Here is a 19351-nt window from a genome sequence, read left to right on the forward strand (position 1 = left end):
TAAGGGTGTGTAAGAAAAGTGGACCCATTTGATGCATTTTTAAAATGGACATATTGAACAAAAAGTGTAAGCTTATGAAATATACCATAATATTTTTCTTTTGTTTTTCAGAGTTGTATTGTAAAAATAAAATAAAATGTATAGGATTGGTATAAACAGAGAGAGTGCCAATCCATTGATCCGGCCATATTGTGCACATAAAATTCCTGCCAAAAGGTTGATATTTATTTGTTAAACCATACAATGATACAGTAGCATTTGTTATATACAGTTTAAGATTCTAGTTTAATGATTTAAGTTGCACAGAATTTGAACTAGCAAAATGTTCTAGACTTTCAAGCAGCTGTTTGTCTGGTTACATAATTCTACATTTTTGGTCAATGTGGCTTCATGATACATTCAGCTGCTAGGATGTCAACATAACTTGTGACAGCAGAGTTCAGAGGAAACATTTTATAAGACGGGTGCAGTATTTGCTAGTTCCAAAATACATTATCCATTTTATCACCCTCATACTATATGTACTGTATGCTTTTCATCAAATACATATCATATGGGAATTGTTATGACAGTGCAGCAATTTTTAAATAATGATAATATAAGGCACAGGACAATTCAACTTTAGAGTACCACTGTATATAGACAACATATTAGTGAATGTTGCCTTAAACCAGTGTTGTCGCTCCTTCAATGTTAGTATGAAGTAACTTGGGCAAATTAGTTTGGTGCCCATAGGCCCAGTGAACACTCAGTCCCCAAGTAAAGGAATGGGTTAGACACTAAGATAAAAGGACCCCTAATGCAACCCTCACTCCTCTTCAAATGGGTCAGGTAACAAGCTCTGATGACCACCATCAGTACATGAGTCCAGCACCAGGACCACCATCAGTAAATAAATACAATATCAGTACATGTATACGTCACCAGAACCACCATCAGTACATTAATGCATCACCAAAACCTCAATCAGTACATGAATACATCACAAGAACTAACAATAGTAAATAAATTCACCAGAACCATCATCAATACATGTATATGTCACCTGAACCACCATCAGTACATGAATACATCACCAAGCTTAATACAGCAATCAACTGTAATATTAAGTCAGGCCCATATATATTTGTATTGAATGAACATACAACTCCCAGTATGTCCTTATAAATGGTTAGGAAATGCTGGTAGTGGATGCTATCCGTCTTTGAACCATACATGAGCCACAGTATGAGACGTAGCCGGTATCAACAAGTAAACATTTACATCCAGGTACTTTATAGGTGACATCTTCTCTAAGTCGATTCTTTCTTTTTATCTCCACCTTGTCCAGATGCCATAATGATCTTTCACATCTACAACTCATCTCTGCAGATTCCCTCTTCAGTCTTTTTCAGCACATCATTACACAGTGCCCTTAAAAATAAGAGTGTTATTAAAATGCCCTCTCCATAGACATATCTTTCCATATTATTTTCTAAATAAGCCCCCTATGGAATATAACTTCCACAAGATCCACCATAATGAGCTAAAACCACCCTACTATCTGCCATTATCAGCTATAACCCTCACACTGTTTGCTATTATCTGCTATAAACACCACACCATCTGCCTTCATGTACCATAGCCTATACCATGGTTGCCCCCTCTCCACTTGTTTCCCTTACACTATCCTCCCATGCTAACCTCTCTCCATACTATGCCCCCATTTCACGCTGGCCCCTCTCCATATACATTGTCCACAACAGTCCCAATATACACTATGATGTCCACCACAGCCCCCATGCGCCTCTGGTTACGTCTCCACATCCAGCCCCATGTACTTCCCCCCATCCAGCCGATTGTATGTCCCCACAGCCAATCCCACATATGTCTGCACAGCCAGCTCAACGTATGTCCCCACAGCCATCCCATCATATATGCCCACAGTTTCCCATATAAGATAAGGTCCTCCACAGCCTCTTTTATTATGTCTCCAAAGCCAGCTCCTGTTGTTATGCCCCACATTCAACCCCACGTATGTCACAACATCCACTTATATCCGAAAGACCTTAATGACTATAGACCTGTAGCATTGACATCACACCTGATGAAGGTATTAGAGAGATTGGTTCTCACACGTCTCCGTCCTCTAGTGAGCTCGGATATGGACCCTCTCCAGTTTGCCTACAGGCCGGGCATTGGTGTGGATGATGCCATTATCCACCTTCTAGATAGGACTCTCTCTCACCTGGAGAAACCTGGGAACACTGTGAGAATAATGTTCTTCGATTTCTCTAGTGGTTTTAACACCATACAGCCAGGTCTACTGAGAGACAAGCTGGGCCTTGTTGGTGTGGACCTCCAACTCTCCACCTGGATCCTTAACTACCTCACGAACCGACCTCAGTTTGTAAAGGTTCGGGACAGTGTGTCAGACACAGTGATCTGCAATACAGGGGCACCTCAAGGTACAGTTCTTGCCCCTTTTCTCTTCACACTGTACACTGCGGATTTTAGGTGCAACTCATCTAGCTGCTACTTGCAGAAGTATTCTGATGACTCTGCAATAGTAGGCATCATCACAGGAGGAGATGAAAGAGAGTACAGAGATACTAACCAAGCTTTTGTGGAGTGGTGTCAGAGGAACCACCTTAGGATTAATTCGGGAAGACCAAGGAATTGGTGGTGGACTTTCGCAAGGGCAAAAATCCACCAGTAGTGGTGAACATTCAGGGAAATGACATTGAGATAGTCGACACCTATAAGTACCTTGGTGTGATCCTCAATAATAATCTTGACTGGGCCCATCACTTGGATGCAGTGTACAGGAAGGGCCAAAGCAGGCTTTATCTGCTAAGAAGGCTGAGAGCCTTTGGAGTTAGAGGGGCACTCCTTGCATCCTTCTTCAACTCTGTTGTGGCATCAGTCATCTTCTTTGGTGTGGCGTGCTGGGGTAGTGGCATATCAACCAGGGACAGGAATAGGCTGGACAAACTGATTAGAAGGGCCAGCTCTGTCCTGGGATGCCCCCTTGACCCAGTTCAGGAAGTAGGCGACAGGAGGATACTGGCCAAGGTGAGCTACATGGTGCAGAATGATTCCCATCCCATGCATGAGACCGTGACAAAGATGTGCAGTACTGTCAGTGACCGGCTACTTCATCCTAAATGTGAGAGGGAGCGCTATTGAAAGTCCTTCCTTCCTGCTGCAGTTAGGCTGTATAACCAGCACTGTCCAAAACGGAGAACGACCCAAACAGAGAACTGATAGATCCAAAGTTGTGATAGTCCGGTTACATTTTTTTTTTTTTTTTTTCATATATGTACCTACCGTCAATTTAATGCCTTTATGCATCTGTATCCATACTTGTTCCTGCCTTGCTGCTGTAATGCTCTGAATTTCCCCATGGTGGGACGATTAAAGGATTATCTTATCTTATCTTATATCCAGTCCCACAGCCATCTCCTATTATGTCCCCACAACTATCCCCACATTTCTACACAGCCAACCCAACGTATGTCCCCACAGCCATCCCATTGTATGTCCAAACAATTTCTCATATAATGTCATCCACAGCACCTTCCATTATGTCTCCAAAGCCAGCTCCTCTTGTTATGTCCACGCGGTCAGCCCAACACGTGTACCTACTCTGCATATCCCTTGTTCTGGCCCTGGCATATCATAATGATGTTCCATTACTTTATAAGAAAGAAAATAATGTTTATTGTATTTCAAAGGCAGTTAAAGGTATCTTTGCATATACCATGCACGAGTGGTAATTTATGGCAATCCCCTTAGTGTCCTACTTTCTTTCAATATTTATTTTTGTTTTATATTATCATTATCATTATTAGTGATGAGCGCATGAATTGTGGCTGATGAACAGCAGCGAGACAAGCAGCCGCGGGGACTCGAACATATTTTTCAAGCACGCCGAAGCCATTCAGCACAAGCGCATGCTCGATTAACACCTTATCCAACATGTTCGTTCAACACTGAGCACTATATTCTCCTTAAAAAATGCAATATACATTTTAGGAATATAAAACAATTCTTGATATTCTGTGTTATCCTTTTCAAAGTATAAAATATATCATTCATCTATATTAAGAATTAGAATCTGAAGGAACAATAAAACTTTTTTAAAACACCCTAACCTAGGATCAGTATCGAAACTAACTTTTTTATTTAATCCCTGACCTTTCCATTGTTGAAACTAAAAAGGATTTGAACTCCGGAAAATAAATGTCTATAGATAGCAGATGAGGTTTCAAAGACGCACTACATTATAGTTCTAGAAAGGCTGGAGTCATTGATAAATGCTAAATCTGGTCATCTCATGAGTATTTAAATCCTTTTTTCATATAAACTGTTGCCGACATAAAGGGTTGTTATATTTAGGAAAAATATATGTTTTAGCAATTGGTAGTTATATAAGTAGCAAATGTAACATGAAAATATTCATTAAAATTGGTTAATTTTTCTTCCCATTTTTATATTTGTTTTATTGATGATATTCTTACCTTTTCTGGAAATTATGTAACAGCTTCCAGACTTAGTACATAATAGAACATACTACGTTGGATCTGTATATATGGAGTAGGCTCTAGAGCTGTCAGCATGTGCGTGGAACACCAGCAATCAGAGTAATCTCCTAACACTGCTGTTTAACCATTTGAATACTGCTGTCAATGTCTGACAGTGGCATGTAAATGGATTGATTGTTGGTGTGCACATGCTGAGCTTCATAGAAAAATATAACTTTGTCTATATACTGCAATGCTGTGGTATTGCAGTATTTAGAACACGTGATCAGATGATTGGAAGGCTAAATCCATTAAAGAAAATCTGTCACCAGGTTGTTGTTGCTACCCCTTTTGACAAAAGGATGATGTAGGGGCATAGACCCTGATTCCAGGAGATATATCACCTACGTTCCTTGGTGCTGCAGTTTTGAGTGATTAAAAACTTCTGCAGTTCTACCAGTTCTCTGAATGCTGAGCTCTAAATAACTCCACCCACACCGCTGATCGACAGCTTTCTGTGTAGACTGCGCATAGACAGAAATCTGCCTATATGGCGATGTGGTTGACTACCTGCCAGGAGGCTAATCTAGTAATAATTTACTGCTGATAAAACAGTGATTTTATAAAAACTACAGCAAGCATCTCAGTAAGTTCTACATCACAGGAATTAGGTGACAATAAAATGGTCACAGATTCCAATTTAAAAAAAAGAAAGAAAAAACTGAAAAGAAAAAAAAGTTTGAATCATTCCTTTTTTCCGCTATAAAAATAAAGGTATTTCATATCACCACACCTATAGAGTCTGGTCTTTAAAAATATAAAATTAATTCACTTGCAAATAGTAAGAAGAAAATTGGCACTCACCATCCCGTAAAACATGGATGCAAGAGAATTAGTGGATACATGGTGGATGATAGCCGTTTTGCAGCTCCTGTGCTTCGATGACTCCAGGACTCGTTAAAGCACAGGTGGTGCGAGACGGACATCATCCTCCATGTGTTCACATAAAGGTATGTGCACATGTTGCGGATTGTCTGGCGGATTTTTCCACGTGGTTTTGGCTTAATCCACAGGATTTAGTGCGGATTAGCCTGTGGATTTCCCCTGCATTTTGACACCTGCGGATTTCTATAATGGAGCAGGTGTAAAACGCTGCGGAATCCGCACAAAGAATTGACATGCTGCGGAAATGAACCCGCAGCGTTTATGCTGCGGATTTTTCCGCAGCATGTACACAGCGTTTTTCATTTTAGATTGACTTTAATGGTACTGTACAACGCAGGAGATTCTGCTGTGGATCCGCAGGGCCAAATCCGCTGCAGATCCACAGCAGAATCCGCAACGTGTGCACACACCCTAATTCTCCTACATCCATGTTTTTGTTCAACATACAATAAATAATTTTTAAAGGACCGTGAGTGCCACCTTTCTTCTTACTACTGGCAATATTTGAACTGACTTCTCATTGGTGCAGCACCCGAGATCCCATTATTTTGGTGATAAAAACACTTCTAGGAACTACTACTTTTCTTGCACAGGGGGATTATTGTTGTCAGATTTTTCTCCTTTTTTCACTTAAATTAATCAACTTGCACTATAAACACCATAAACAGTGTAAGGCTGGAGTTACACTGCCGAATTTCTCATGCGATAATCGCATCACACTTCACGGACTGGCAGGCACCTCTCCTGACCTGAGCATGACAGCATGATGGATTACTATGCAGCTGTCAAGCTCAGGTCAGGAGAGGTGCTGGCCAGGGCAAGTTTTACGATCCGATTCTCGGATGAAAAATACGCCAGCGTGTCTCTGCCCTAAGGAGGAAGACCAGGCTGTGGGTACCTACATCAGGCCAGGTTCGGAACTGTTGACGCTGCATCCCATGTTGCCTTGGGAAAGGAATAGGGGACTGGACAGGCATGACTAAGCCGGGCAGAGAGCAGAAAGTGCGCAAAGGAGCAGTCAGTTTCCCGCTGGCAGCGAGGTCAGAGGCAAGCGTGTGACGTGCTCCACAGGGTGAGAGACAGCAGGGGTTAAGCTGCAGCAGAGCTGTTGCTGATGCACCATTCATCCAATGAGTGAGCAGGGCTAAGCAAGGGACAGTGCTCACGCAGAGGACCGGCTGCCACGTGCAGGACCCTGAGTTGCGGTCCCCATTGATCCTAGACCCGCAGCAACATCTGTGTTGGACCAAGATCCCTGCAGCGATTCCACTGTGGCTACACAGATTTATGGACTAGGAGCTCAGCGGGCAGAACCAGTGACCGCCCGTTGCCGCCAGAAGCTAGACCAGGATCTGTTGAGATCCACCTACAAGTTTCCAAACCGGCCATTGCTGGTACTAATACCCCCAGAGGACTGGCTGAGGAACCTGCAGACACAATAAGTTTAATAACTGGACTGTTGTTATATTACAATTCCTATTTTCAATTTAACTGTTTTCTCCCTGCGAGGAGTTCCCTTATTCTTATAATTTTTCTACTGGCAGCTCATCATGGAAAACAAACCAAGTACTCTCAAAGGTTAATCAACAGTTAAATAAAACAGTTATGGGTCTCTGAAAATGAAAAGACAAGCCAAAAAGATTTTTTTCTTTACAAAATTCCATTTTTTTACACAATGTTAAAATGTTAATAATTATAATAATACATATGCAACTTTGCTATTGCCATAATTGTACAGACCTGAAAGATCATGTGATAATGTCATTTTTATTGCAAACTGAAAACAAAGCTCAAAAAACAATGGCAAAATTGCATTTTTTTCACCATTTCACTGGAATCTTTTTTCTATTTTTAATTGAATTGTGCTATATAATATATGGCATCACTCAAAACTACAACTCGTTCCACCAAAAAAAAAAAAAAAAAAAAAAAATTCCTAATATGGCTACAATAAAAGAAAAATATAATAATTATGACTCTTGGAAGAGTAAAAAAAAAAACACAAAAGCGCCCCAAAAAACCTCCATTGAATCACAACACAAATTCAATTTATTATCCAACATGCTAGGAAAATCATTCACAGGCTGCAGCTCACATTATAACCACTGTGTTGTCACAGATAGATAAATACAGCATGGACATCTTATGATAATAATGTGAAAACATGTTTTTTTTTTAAGTTAGCCATCTCATGCCATACAGCTAACAGTAAACTTCAAACCATGAGCAAAGGTGATGAAGCACATATCAGCATATTATTACTATTTATTATTACAGCTCTGGCAAAAATTAAGAGACCACTTTCAAATGTTCAGTTTGTCTGATTTTTCTCTTTATACACTGTGTTCCAAATTATTATACAAAAAGAGTTTAAGAGTGATAAGGTTAGAATTTTTTTGTTTGTCATTTAAACTCATTGATGGTGATGTGTGTCAGGGCTCTTTATATCACTGAAAGCAATTGCAGATACCTGTGCAAATTAGTTTGCCAGGTGTGTCCAAATAAAGGCAAGACTACTTAAGAAGGCTGTTCCACATTATTAAGCAGCCTACAGTTTTTGCCAAAATGGGAAAGAAAAAGGATGTGTCGGCTGCTGAGAAGCAACAAATTGTGGAATATTTAGGTCAAGGCATCACTACAATCAACATTGTGAAGGCACTTCATCGTGATCATCGCACAATCAAGAAGTATGTAGCTGATTCCCAGCACACACGTGTGCGTGCTAATAAGGAAAAATTGAGGACTCTTTCCAACAGGCAATTGCGTCAGGTTAAAAGAGCAGCTGCAAAAATGCCTTGTCATAGCAGCAGACAAGTTTTTGAAGCTGCTGGTGCCTCCAACGTCCCCCGAACAACAAGATGCAGGGTCCTTCAGAGGTTTGCAGCTGTGCGTAAGCCATCCTGTCAACCACCTCTATCTACTGCACACAAGCAGAAATGGCTCCAGTGGGCCAAACGATACATGAAGACTGACTTCCAAACTGTTTTGTTCACCGATGAGTGCCGTGCAACGCTCGATGGTCCAGATGGATGGAGTGGAGGATGGCTGGTTGATGGACACCCCATGAAAACACGGTTAAGGCGCCAACAAGGAGGAGGTGGAGTAATGTTTTGGGCTGGAATCATGGGGAGAGAGATTGTCGGCCCCTTTAGGATCCCTGAAGGGGTAAAGATGAACTCCATAATCTATGTGGAGTTTCTAAAACAGCACTTCCTGCTATGGTTCAAGAGGAAGAACCGTGCTTTCCGCAGAAAGATCATTTTCATGCATGATAATGCACCATCTCATGCTGCAAATAACACATCTGCATCTCTGGCTGCTATGGGCATAAAAGAGGACAAACTTATGGAGTGGCCACCATCTTCCCCTGACCTCAACCCCATTGAGAACCTCTGGAGCATCATCAAAAGGAGTGTCTATGATGGCGGGAGGCAGTTCACATCTAAGCAACAGCTCTGGGAGGGTATTCTGTCCACATGCAAAACAATTGAAGCACAAACCATCCAAAAACTGACAAATTCAATGGATGAGAGAGTTCAGAAGCTTCTTTCCAACAAGGGGTCCTATGTGCAAATGTAACATCACCTAGAATAAAGTTTTGACTTGAAAACTGTTTGATTTCATTTTGTAATAAGCTGATAATGCTTACAATTTCACAATTGACCATTTTTTTGTTCAAAATAAAAATAAAAAAGTTGAAAACTCTGGTGTGCATAATAATTTGGAACATGCATTTTGAGTGTTTCTTATTTTTAAAAATATACTGTTTTCATAGGCAGTTTGTTCAAAAACATTACAATTATACTAGAATAGTAGATGACTGGAAAATAACAATGACTGCAATTCATATAGGTAATTTAGAGAAAATATGAGGAAATATGTTTTGCGTAATAATTTGTAACAAAGTGTAGGTATATTTTTGAGTAAAATGTAAATTGTTCTTGTAGTCTCTAAACTTCTGACAGCGTCTCTCCGAATTTCCAAACAATACATTTTGTATTTTTTTCTGACAAAGAAAAATGGTCAAAATTAAAAAAAATAAAACAACAGTGCTTTCAGACCTCAAATAATGCTAAGAAAACAAGTTCATAATCATTTTGAAACAACAATACTAATGTTTTAACTCAGGAAGAGTTCAGAAATCAATATTTTGTGGAATAACCATGATTTTGAAAAACAGCTCTAATGCATCTTGGCATGCTTGCCACCAGTTTTTCTGGCGCAAAATTAAAGCAGTTCTTCTTCGTTTCATGGCTTATGACTATCCATCTTCCTCTTGATTACATTCCAGAGGTTTTCAATGGGGTTCATGTCTGAAAAATGGGCTGCCTATGACAGGGTTTTGAAGTGGTGGTCTTTTAACTTTTTCGAGAGCTGTATAGCGCCATTTATTCCATAGCGCTTTACATGTGAATTTGACACATTGGCAGAATAATAACTTGATTTTGCTACTCATTGTAAGTTTTTAGTTAATACTGTAAAACAAACCAGATGCTCTAAAAAATATAAGAGGCAAAATGATCAGACATATAAGTCAAATTTGTGTGCGCTTGTCTTCTGGGATTCCACCTAGAGCTTAAGTAGTTTCCTTGGTCCACAAGTACAGTGGAAAGGTAAAGTTAAAGAAATTATTGATTTTCAAAATTGCCATTCATGTATGACCGGACATTATAGGACATTTTCGAGATGAGTAGGTGCTAAACCTTAACAGAGAGCCTAAAGCATGCCCTCTGTCTACATGAAATAGATTTTCAAACAAATTTCAAATGTGGGAAATTGTGGGAATCTCAGTTTCCACTACACAGTGAACTCTCTGTTTATACCCAGCCACAGCCAAACCTGATAAAAGCTGATTAGTGGGGGTGCACGGTGATGGACCCTCAAAGATTTGATTTTGCGGACCTATTCTAAGTACAGATCATCAATTTTGTAAGACCAGAAAATGACTATAATTCTCTTGCTGATAACTTTAATGCTGAATCAGGAGTTCCATTTTGATCTGTCATTATGCCATGCAAATGGCTACTCTGAAAATTTATATCCTACTTTTGTGTGGTCTAAAGTCTATCTCTGAATGCAGGCCTATGAGGCTCACATTCAGGTTCTCATAGGCTCGTATGCAGATACTGAATTTTTGGTCCATATGCTGTAGTTAGAGTTTGCTGCCATCAAAAATTGTGAAAAATTGACAGAATGTACAAATTACACAAAATTGCTGAAAATTTGAAGCAGAATCTGTGAAGTGCTATCAAACAATTAATGCATAGTGTTTAGATAAGAAAAGTCTCATTCTCAGGTCTGATCTAATCTTCATGGTTGCTCAGTGAATTATGTATCTGCCTTACAGAAGAGTCAAGAGTTTACATTTGATTGAAGGGAATCTGTTAACAGGTTTTTGCCACCTAATCTGAGAGCGGCATAATAAGAGACAGAGAGCTTGATTCTGGCGATGGGCTACTTGCTGCAGTTTTGATAAAAATCACTGTTTTATCAACAGGAGATTATCACTAGAGGACTATTAAACCTTTTGCCTTGAAGTCCTCCATAGTCATGAGCTTTGTATCACTCCTCCCGTACCACTGATTGACAGCTCTCCACCTTTGCACAATGTTCATAGAAAGCTGCCAATCAGTGTTGTGGGTGGGGTTATATAGAGCTCAGCATTTAGATAACTGGTAGATCTGCAGCAGATAAGACACTGATTGCATCAAAACTGCAGCAAGCAGTCCAATAAGTGATAGATCGCCAAAATTAGGGTTTCTGCTCCTACATTATGCTGCTTTCAGATGGGGTAACAAAAATCTGGTGCAGATTATGATACAAATACAACACATATCAGCACAGAATTTATGTGCAATACCCAAATTTAAGCAGGTTTTACTCTAGTACTCTGAATTACTCCAACACTCCAAAAACATAATGATAAGGTCATAGGCTATCTGTAAATTTGGCCTATATGTGCCTGAATCTGTGAAAAGGAAATTAAATAGCAAAAAGATACTGGGGCAAGGACTACTTTAATCTCTGCACAAAACTGTGGAATAATTTTATGCTATATATATAAGGGCTCGAGCACGAGAACACAACCATATCTTCGGTTGGAGCACTCTCCGTTAATAAAACTTGGACAGCTGCAGATTAACAAATTTTTTCATTGACTGAAACTGAATTTGTATGTGAGAAAAATCACAGCCAGCACGATCTTCCTAGGAAATCAAATGCATCTCACCCATTTAATTAATTAGTATACTAATAATTTAATTATATGGGTATGAAAAAGAAAATGAAAAAAAAATTGGGTGCGATACGGAGCCAAAGTATAACATAGAATTATTATGGATACATTGCAATTCTGTAAGCCCCCGATGTAACCTGAAAGAGAAGAAAATCGAGTTAGATTATACTAACCCAGGGGTCTGGTCCGGTCTGATGGGTGTCGTGGTCTGGCACCTTCCATCTTCTAGCGATGACGTCCTCTTCTTTGCTTCCCGTCACGGCTCTGGCGCAGGCTTACTGCTCTGCCATGTTGAGGGCAGAGCAGAATACTGCAGTGCGCAGGTGTCGGGAAAGGTCAGAGAGGTCCAGCACCTGCGCACTGCAGTATTCTGCTCTGCCCTCAATAGGGCAGAGCAGTGCGCCTGCAGCAGAGCTGCGACGGGAAGCAAAGAAGAGGACGTCATCGCTAGAAGATGGGAGGCACCGGACCGGACCGCAACACCAATCGGACCCGGACCGGACCCGAACCGCCCCTCGGTGAGTATAATATAACTCGTTTTTCTTCTCTTTCAGGTTACATCTGGGGCTTATCTACAGCATTACGGAATGCTGTAGATAAGCCCCTGATGGCGGTGACTGCAGCTTATAGTTGAAAAAATAGGTGACAGATTCCCTTTAAATGGTCCTGCAAATGATTAATAGCTGCTGATGTAAAAAAAATCAGAAAGCACATGGCTGACAAGTGAGAAAAAAAATCATCCCACCTTTCTAGATGAATCTCGGAATGATTTTTTACCCTGTCCTGTAACCCTAGACTAGGAGTAAGTCATTAGGAAAACATGAATATAGTAGTACCATATTTAGCCACGAATTGATGCAGCAGCGCTTAGGAGTGTGCCCCGATATGTTTTATTCTTTTTTTATCATTTCTGTGTATGGTATTATTATTATTATTATTACATACATTTTTATGCTATAAATAGACATTTTATTATATGAGACTCATCAATTAGTGATTAGAAATTCATTTTAAAATTAATAGTACAATAATCATAGATTATAAAAATTGTATCTGATAATATGTAAATGTGACGTACCGCCATTCGCAATAAATGCGCTATTACCACTGACATATTTGACTTGTGGGTTTTTTGGCAACTAACATATAGCATTAACATTTTACTGGACTTGTTATACAGGCTTCCCTTTAGTTCATGTCAAGGCAGATTTATGAGGAACATAAAAAAGAATGAAAAAGAAAACGTGTCACAGACACGGCCTTTGGGGGCAGAAATGAAGAGCATGTTGTTCTATTTAACATGACTGCAGTGTTCACAATGAGGTGAAGAAAGATTTATCTATTAAATATAGATGAAGCAGCGCAACATAAATCTGTGATACATCTATATATAGCAGGTCCTGGGCATCCCAAGATACACAACAGTCATTGCCGCTATTAACATCGATCACACTGGCCGCACCATGTGCCGCTGAAAGTCTAGACCTCTTGAGGACAGCGATATTGCTGACAAAACTATTGCAATACCCGGATTTTTACACACCGGGGAACTTGAAGAAGAAGAAGCTGACAATGTCTGCAGAAACACTTTGTAACTAGGAAACGGTGAGATTGTGAAGGACAGCTAGATATTATTTCTGGGAAGGACATCTGCAGCAAGTAGTAAGAGGAGAACAATCTGACCTAGCGGTGCATATAGGGGGAGAGCTTGAAAAGAAACGGGAAAGAAGAAACTCAGGCGTGTTACTTAGCGAGCACTACGGAATAAGTCAGTGCTGTGGAACGAAATAAGAAAAGCAGCAATGTAAACCAGAAGAAATAAAAACACAAGTCACTGCTGGGTTTTTCAGCACTAAATTGATTTTCTTTTTGATGTAACATCACTCAACAGAATTTGTCAGGGATTACAGTAAAAAGAAACCTGAGAAGATGTCCCGATGTGACCTCTGCCGGATAAAGGATGGGCTCATTTCAGTTTTACTTGTATTGCTGTCACTCATTTTGCATATGGCTTTATGACTTTTATTAATACAATATATAGCAATCTTATATAAAGGCATTTTCTTTTTTACATATAGTTAATAATAATAATAAATTTTATTTCTATAGCGCCGACATATTCCGCAGCACTTTACATTTCAGAGGGGACTTGTACAGACAATAGACATTACAGCATAACAATAATCACATAGATCATAACTAGAGTTGAGCGAAACGGGTTGAACAATTTCAAAAGTCGCCGACTTTTGGCAAAGTCGGGTTTCATGAAACGAAACCCGACCCTAGGATGAGGTCGACCACGAGGTCGGCGACTTACGCGCCAAAGTCGCGTTTCAAAAGTTTGTTTAGCGCTCTTTTTCAGCCAATCAGGATCCACGGACACTGTGGGCAACGTGATGACTAGAGTTGAGTGACTTTTGGTTTTTTAGGGTCGCGTTTCGTTTCGTGAAACCCGACTTTTCCAAAAGTCGGGTCGAGCAAGATCGTCCGATTATAGGGAAAAGTCGGGGTCGTCCCGAAACACGAAACCCAATGTAAGTCAATGGGGAATAAAAGTCGGCAGTGAGAGGAGGACAGGAAACACACCTACAGTGCCCATTTGAATGCCAAAAGCATAAATTCTTCTTTCTTAAGCTTGTCAACCTTAATTAACTTCATAATACAAGTTACGCACTGAAAAATGGGGGTTATTTGGCTACAAACTGTGGGGGGGAGGGCTGGCTCCAGGTTTTCATGTGCCCTGGGCGAAAGAGCGCCCCTTTAACACATACCACAACTCATCATGCTCCGATACGGCAGAGAAATAGCGGTATAGTACAATGAAAAATACCTCACTTTTTACATCTCATGACGAGGCCCATCTATTTCTCCGTACAGAATCATTGGTCCCATATAATGTTTGAAACAGTATATGATGAGCTCCACATAATGCTACAGTATATGATAGTCCCTATGGATGAAGCTCCACTGTCTTATGGGCCCAAATAATGCTCCAAACATAATGGGCCCCATTTCTAATGCTCTAGTGTATAATGGGCCCTGTAAATGCTGCTCCAGTGTCTGATGTCCACCTTTGGAATGTTCCAGTGTATGGTGGGCCCCATCTATCATTCTCCAGAGTATAGTGCTCCCCAAAAATTGCTGTCCCAACATTGAAAACAATCAAATAAGTCTCCTTGCTAGGGAATCCCTGTACTTGTCTGGACAGGTGCTGTAGCTTGCTTAACAGCTCGCCAGCCGTTCTCACGCCCAGTATGGATTACATGTGATTGCACAAAGGTGAGAAAGGGTACCGTATCCCCAGATAACATGTATGGATAGCGTACACATTCAAAATATATGTCTCAGGAGGCAGGCTCAGACGGTGTTAGGCCCAGTATGGATTGCACGTGATTGCACAAAGGTTAGAAAGGGTACCGTATCCCTGGATAACATGTATGGATAGCGTACACATTCAAAATATATGCCTATACAGCATGAGGCAGGCTCAGACGGTGTTAGGCCCAGTATGGATTGCACGTGATTGCACAAAGGTTAGAAAGGGTACCGTATCCCCGGATAACATGTATGGATAGCGTACACATTCAAAACATATGTCTATACAGGAGACAGGCTCAGACGGTGTTAGGCCCAGTATGGATTGCACGTGATTGCACAAAGGTTAGAAAGGGTACCGTATCCCTGGATAACATGTATGGATAGCGTACACATTCAAAATATATGTCTATACAGCATGAGGCAGGCTCAGACGGTGTTAGGCCCAGTATGGATTGCACGTGATTGCACAAAGGTTAGAAAGGGTACCGTATCCCTGGATAACATGTATGGATAGCGTACACATTCAAAATATATGTATATACAGCATGAGGCAGGCTCAGATGGTGTTAGGCCCAGTATGGATTGCACGTGATTGCACAAAGGTTAGAAAGGGTACCGTATCCCCGGATAACATGTATGGATAGCGTACACATTCAAAATATATGTCTCAGGAGGCAGGCTCAGACGGTGTTAGGCCCAGTATGGATTGCACGTGATTGCACAAAGGTTAGAAAGGGTACCGTATCCCTGGATAACATGTATGGATAGCGTACACATTCAAAATATATGTCTATACAGCATGAGGCAGGCTCAGACGGTGTTAGGCCCAGTATGGATTGCACGTGATTGCACAAAGGTTAGAAAGGGTACCGTATCCCCGGATAACATGTATGGATAGCGTACACATTCAAAATATATGTCTATACAGGAGGCAGGCTCAGATGGTGTTAGGCCCAGTATGGATTGCACGTGATTGCACAAAGGTTAGAAAGGGTACCGTATCCCTGGATAACATGTATGGATAGCGTACACATTCAAAATATATGTCTATACAGCATGAGGAAGGCTCAGATGGTGTTAGGCCCAGTATGGATTGCACGTGATTGCACAAAGGTTAGAAAGGGTACCGTATCCCCGGATAACATGTATGGATAGCGTACACATTCAAAATATATGTCTATACAGCATGAGGCAGGCTCAGACGGTGTTAGGCCCAGTATGGATTGCACGTGATTGCACAAACGTTAGAAAGGGTACCGTATCCCCGGATAACATGTATGAATAGCGTACACATTCAAAATATATGTCTATACAGCATGAGGCAGGCTCAGATGGTGTTAGGCCCAGTATGGATTGCACGTGATTGCACAAAGGTTAGAAAGGGTACCGTATCCCTGGATAACATGTATGGATAGCGTACACATTCAAAATATATGTCTATACAGCATGAGGCAGGCTCAGACGGTGTTAGGCCCAGTATGGATTGCACGTGATTGCACAAAGGTTAGAAAGGGTACCGTATCCCCGGATAACATGTATGGATAGCGTACACATTCAAAATATATGTCTATACAGGAGGCAGGCTCAGACGGTGTTAGGCCCAGTATGGATTGCACGTGATTGCACAAAGGTTAGAAAGGGTACCGTATCCCTGGATAACATGTATGGATAGCGTACACATTCAAAATATATGTCTATACAGCATGAGGCAGGCTCAGACGGTGTTAGGCCCAGTATGGATTGCACGTGATTGCACAAAGGTTAGAAAGGGTACCGTATCCCTGGATAACATGTATGGATAGCGTACACATTCAAAATATATGTCTATACAGCATGAGGCAGGCTCAGACGGTGTTAGGCCCAGTATGGATTGCACGTGATTGCACAAAGTTTAGAAAGGGTACCGTGTCCCTGGATAACATGTATGGATAGCGTACACATTCAAAATATATGTCTCAGGAGGCAGGCTCAGACGGTGTCAGGCACAGTATGGATTTGACGGCCCAGATTACACAGCGGAGGAGCAGGGAGAGGTAAAGATTGCAAATGCTGGGGTCCTGCCCAAGCAAGGGGGGCCCACTCGTGGGTGTCGGTACTGGCACTGGGCCCCTCATAGTACAGCGGTGTGTCTGACGGCGGGTGTGCACCACCACCGTCAGAGACACTTGATTGCACTATGAGGGACCCTGTTCCAGTGCCCGCGCCCAAGAGTCGGCCTACCCACCTGTCCAGGGCAACGGCACTCGCACGGTGTCGTGCGGTTGGTGGTGACCCCGGCCATGGGGGGGAGGCAGCACAGTTAGGGAGTTTTAGAAAGTGGCATATGTTGATGTTGGACATTCAGCTGATGCAAAAGGCGAAATAGGTGAAGTACCAGGAAGAGGTGGACCAAAGCAAGCCATTTTTCTGTCACCCTATGTGTCATCAGGGGAAGGTGGGACAAAATCCTTGGAAACCCATGCGTGGTTCATTTTAATGAAGGTTAGATCATCCACATTTTGGGTTGACAGACGGGTCCTTTTTTCTGTCAGGATTGATCCAGCTGCACTGAAGACTCTTTCCGATAGCACACTTGCAGCTGGGCAAGCGAGCTCCTGTAAGGCATATTGTGCCAATTCAGGCCAGGTGTCCAGTTTAGCGGCCCAATAGTCAAAGGGGAATGACCTGTGTGGGAGAACATCGATATGGGAGGAAAAGTAGTTTGTAACCATAGTTGACAACTGCTGTCTCCTGTCACTTTCCATCGATGCAGTATTACCAGTTGTGTGAGCGGTATTTGAAAAATCAGTTCACAACATTGTCATGAAACCCCTGTCTCCAACGCCACTTCTGCTGTGTGCACCACGAACACCTCTGCCAAGCTGCCCCCGGCCCGTACGGCTCGTGTGAGAACCATCACCACTGCTGTGTGCTGGAAATGCCTCAAGCAACCGATTTACCAGAGTTGCTTGTTTATTAGCCAATATTAGGTCAAGGTTCTCCTGTGGCATGATGTTTTGTAATTTGCCTTTATAGCGTGGATCCAGGATGCTGGCCAACCAGTAGTCGTCATCGTTCATCATTTTGGCAATGCGGGGGTCCCTTTTTAGGATCCGCAAGGCATAATCTGACATGTGGGCCAATGTTCCCGGTGTCAATGATGCACTGCGAGTGCTGGGTGGAGGAGCACTTTCTGGCAAATCCACATCCCTCCAGTCACGCACAAACCCTGTACCAGACCTTGCCACGCCAACATTTTCACTTGCCCCACGAGATGCATCCTCTTCCCCTAAGTAATCATCCCCATCATCCTCCTCCTCCTCCTCTTCTTCCTCCACCTCGTCCAGGAGAGGTCCCTGAGCAGACAATGGCTGAATGTCATCAAGGATTCCCTCCTCCTCTTCCTCCTCATCAACATTGGCTGCAGACGCCTGCTCCTTAAGGTGCGTCAAAGTTTGCATGAGCAGACGCATAAGTGGGATGCTCATGCTTAGGATGGCGTCGTCTGTGCTTACCAGCCGTGTGCATTCCTCAAAACACTGAAGGACTTTGCAAAGGTCTTTCAGCTTCGACCACTGCACACCTGTCAACTCCATGTCTGCTCTCAAAGTGCCTGGCCGTGTATCCTCCCACAAATGCATTATGGCCTGCCTCTGCTCGCACAGCCGCTCCACCATGTGCAGGGTGGAGTTCCACCTTGTTGCAATGTCGATAATGAGGCGGTGGTTGGGAAGGTGGAGCAATCGCTGCAGCTTCTGCATACGAACGGAGTGTACAGGCGACCGGCGGATGTGCGCGCACAGTCTTCGCACCTTATGGAGCAGGGCTGTTAACTCCGGATAATTTTTGAGGAAGCACTGCACCACCAGGTTCAAGGTGTGAGCCAAGCAAGGTATGTGGCTGAGTTTTGAAAGGGCTATGGCTGCCACAAAATTATGGCCGTTATCACTAACTACCTTGCCTGCCTCAAAATGTACACTGCCCAGCCATGACTCAGTTTGTCGCTTCAAGTATTCGGCCAGCATCTCGGCGGTGTGTCTGTCGCCCAAACACATCATCTGCAACACAGCCTGCTGACGCTTTCCACTAGCTGCTCGATAGGGGGACACATCGTGTGCAACAGTGGCAGCTGCAGATGGAGTGCTCGTACGACTGCGCTCTGTGGACGAGCTTTCGCTTCTGGAGGAGGAGGAGGAGGAGGGTCGAACGCCTACAGCCAACTGTTTCCTATACCGTGGGCTAGGCAGCACTGTCCCACCACCGCTGTCCCCTGTGGACCCTGCATCCACCACATTAACCCAGTGCGCAGTGATGGACACGTAACGGCCCTGGCCATGCCGACTGGACCATGCATCAGTTGTGAGGTGCA

General features: G+C 42.4%; 1 protein-coding gene across 1 annotated transcript in view; it reads right to left on the reverse strand.

The window, feature by feature from the left end:
* The window catches only part of COL19A1 (collagen type XIX alpha 1 chain), a 1445738-nt gene that overhangs the window by 935853 nt on the left and 490534 nt on the right, over window positions 1-19351 (reverse strand). The gene's annotated exons all lie outside the window — the stretch shown is intronic.

The sequence above is a fragment of the Dendrobates tinctorius genome, unplaced genomic scaffold, assembly GCF_039654945.1.
Source record: "Dendrobates tinctorius isolate UK_male_01 unplaced genomic scaffold, ASM3965494v1 ptg000024l, whole genome shotgun sequence".
Lineage (NCBI taxonomy): Eukaryota > Metazoa > Chordata > Amphibia > Anura > Dendrobatidae > Dendrobates > Dendrobates tinctorius.